The following is a 3846-nucleotide window of genomic DNA, read 5'->3' as shown; positions in this document are numbered from 1 at the left end:
CCCTCGCATCCCAGCAGCGATCTTGTCTCTTCTGGGCGAGAAGGCAGGAAAACCGCTGCTGGAGACCTTTGATCTGCAATCCAGCAGCTGCTCTGAGTTTGGTGTCCTGCCCCCCCGCCCCGCCAAGATGTTCTCCTAGGAAGTGTCCCCCACTCCTTCTGGGCAGTTTTCTGCTGTAGGAAGAGCAGAAATTTTAGTCTGAACAACTTAATTTAAACTTTAAAAAAAAATCAAACCATCAAAAAAGTCAGGTTTTCTCTGTTCTGGCTTGCTAAAGAGCATTTCAAAGGGTTGGGGTTTTTTTTGGGGGGGAGGGATGGGAACTGGGAGCTTCTTCAGGGAAAGCAAGAAACCTCTGACATTTGAGTTAGATATTAAGAACAATGAACAAACCTATAGAATTAAAAGCATTCTGAGAACAAGTCCCTTTCCAAGGACCCTTCTTGCTATTTGTTCTGCAAGCATTTTTAGGAGAAACAATATAGACAGATAAGGCCTTCAATATTTAACGGGGAAATGAGAAAAGATAGCAACTTACAAGCACATTTCTGGCTTTTGTCAGTATAGTGCCCAAGACATGTATTGGGTGCCACCAACTTTGTGAAGTTTAAAATTTCTTGGCTTTCAGACTTTGGTGTAAGAGATAAACCACCATTTTGGTGTTTTCCTTTAGAATTATGGGTGGCTTCAGAGAAAGTAACAAGTTTCTTGCATTGAAAGCATAGGAAATAATTCACAGCTATAAAACCATGTTGAATTAAGATGCAAATAGTGTTAAAAAGAATGAAGAAAGTGTCTTTGGGATATTTATGGAAGAGTACTACAGAACCTGGTCATAAAACGTCTTTAAATTGTTATCTGAAAAAGATCACATAAACATGTAATTAGAGCCTCTGTAGTAACAGCGTATGGCCCCACACATCAGAATTAAGATTAAGTGGGGGACATTACCCCAGTACTTCCTGATGTCCAAATATCTCCTCTGCATGAGGAACACACTTGGGCAGGCTCACTGCTGTCCTGTGCCCGGAGCAGGTTCTGCTGGCTTATTGTCCCACCAGAAGGGATGCTTTTACTCAGAAACCACATCTGGAAAGTAGCTGGCAAGCAGTGGAAACTGGTCTCTCAGACATCTGTTATGAACAGGTTACTGGTGGGAAGAGTGTTCTCTGGCAAAGCGCGGACAGACAGAGGCGATTGAGGATCATTTGTAAGGAAGCTGATGATTTCACTGTGTTCTTGACAAGGAATTTTCTAACCAGAGGGCACTACTGGGAATTCCCCGTGGCACTTGTAAGGCACATCTCCCATGTCTTCATTTCAGGGTTGGACTTGATGATCTTAAAGGTCCCTTCCAACCTAGGTGATTCTATGATTCTGTGATTCCTCCCCCGGCCCCGATAATACCATCTGGGCTACTAGGAGAGTACTTCAGCTGCTAAAAAAAGGGTGGTTAGCTGGGGGTATGCCTAACTGGAGCAGCCCACCTCTAATACATGTCCTACAGATCCACCTGATTTGGACCATATAGCTGTGCCCTCAGTCCTGCTCCAGTGCTCCCACTGGTGGTGTTCCCCTGCAGATGTTCTGTGCAATCCTGTTCTTTATGTTAAGTAGGAGCCAGGGAACATCTGGTACCATTTGTTCCTCGGGAGGGTGTCCTGCCCTTTCTTTGCTTAAGGGCAGAATACATGTAGGACCATGGAATACACATAGGACCACAGAACACCAAAACTAGCACCTGTTTGCTGCCTGCTTGACTCAGCTGTGTTACAAGAGGACTGGACAATAAATCCAGACAATATCAGAGCAAAGTAAAGAAATTGTAGATCTTCAGCACAGTCAAAGATGCCAACATCCTCTCATGGAGACTCCTGCTTCGAATACAGTGTGTTGCAGGAGGTCACTGGAAGGGAACGTTCTCTTACAGACTCGGAAGCCGTGAGATCATCCCCTGATATGCAGTACCTCTCATCCACTAAGCAGGAGAAGATGAGTTGGATACTTTACCCTCACAGTTGAAGCAAGAAGGGCAGAGAAATACCTCTGTTGGGCCTCCTACAGCTACACCACCTACCCTAGAGTACACCAGCGCCACAGACCCAGGCTTACCTGTAAATACTGAGCTGCTTTCCCAGGGCACTCTACCTTCAACCCCTTGGTTTGACTATCCATCACAACCTTTTGGGGACACTGCCACCAGCCACAGGGCTTGGGCTTCACACAGCCAGGCCTGTGCTATCCAATGGCTTACCACTTTTCTGGAAAAATCGTGCCACTCCTGCAGCTCTGGCTGATATGTAGATGACCTACACCAACAGGAGGCATAGGAGTGGGTCTTCCTCCTGGCATGAGATCGTGAGCAGTATTGTCACCTTCGTAGTCTGTTTCTGTGTCTTCTAACTCAAGGAGCAAACCCAAGTGTAATGCCCCAAAAGGAACGTAGTTCTGCAGCACTAGCCACTCAGCAAGGGGCAAGAACCAAGACAGTGTCCTCCCAATATCACACCGTATCCCCTGCCTTATGCTAGCACCCTCACCTCCCACAGGCTTGTCTCAGCGATATAGTACTGTTGAGCAAAGCCACCATCTGACTTAGGCATCACACCTATAGCATGATTACAAAAGAAAAAGCTGTGAATTATTAGTGCTGGTAGTTACTAACTGAAACCCCAGAATAGATTGGAATACTATCTCTTATGATTATTACGAGTGTGGGCCACATCAAGTGGGTATGATTCCTATCTGTGGTTCTGGCACAACCATTTGCTTCCTAAAGACAAGAGGCTGTCATGGATGTATGATGGCTGGCAACCAGTCAGAAGCAATCCACTCAGCATATCACCTCACAGGCTTACCAATTATGTGGATGGTTGGCATACCAGTGGAAGAGTCTGGCTAACCACCTGAAGGCAATAGCTCTCTACCATCAAACCAGAATGTAGGCCAAAAAGTTTGCACCAGCTTTTGGTACAGTTGAAATGAGTTGATGAGTTGTTGATCACACAGTCTGGAAGACAGCAGTCTGGACATGGTGAAGGGAGCTTCATGTTAGGGATCGGAAGCATCTCAGAAGGGCTCTCATTGTATGGAGGAGTATGAAGAGGGCAACAGTTGAACCAGCTTCAGCTGCTGTCGGTCAAAGCTCTGCCTTTTGCAACCTCGTGACACAACACAAAATAATGTAGAGGCTCCTTATGGGAGAAGGAATGATGGGTTGTGGAGGTCTGCACAGAGCAGATAAATGACATGCTGAATGGTGTTTGCTCGTTGGGTTTGATTGTGTCCCACGCAGTGGTACTCTTGCACTGTGGATATTGACAGGGGGCTGCAGCCTGGGATGTCCTGAGACAAACTTGAAGAGCCAGAGGTTGACATTATAGGTGCAGCTGTAACTCCCCAACCCCTTATCACACGTTCTGAAGTAATGCTTTTCTCATAGCACTCATCTTTGCAGTTCTCTGAGAACTTTGCAGTTTCTCTTTGGAAAATACTACATTTTAGATGAGCTGCTGGAGGAAAAAAAATACACTTTCTCAGCTCCAAAAGGGCCTGTGTTTTCAAAATCTGCCTACCTCTTGGTTCTCTGTGATGTCAGTAGCTACGCATTTCTGTGTACCCTGCCCTTCAACCTTTTGTTGGGAGGCAACTGCAAGCGTTCCTCAGAAATAACTGCCTGTGGGCTCGTCCACCTTGCATCAGGTGTCTTCATTAAAGGACACATCGGCCTTTGGCACTTGTCCCGCTTTTCAGGGGACCTCACCTCCTTTGATCCTGCCCCTTGTTCTCTCATCATAGACAGGAGCTGTGAATCAGGGGAGCAGTGATGGCCAGGGGCAGACGCTG

The sequence above is a fragment of the Charadrius vociferus genome, unplaced genomic scaffold, assembly GCF_000708025.1.
Source record: "Charadrius vociferus isolate BGI_N301 unplaced genomic scaffold, ASM70802v2 scaffold301, whole genome shotgun sequence".
Classification (NCBI taxonomy): Eukaryota; Metazoa; Chordata; class Aves; order Charadriiformes; family Charadriidae; genus Charadrius; species Charadrius vociferus.
Note: the sequence above shows the minus strand (reverse complement) of the source record.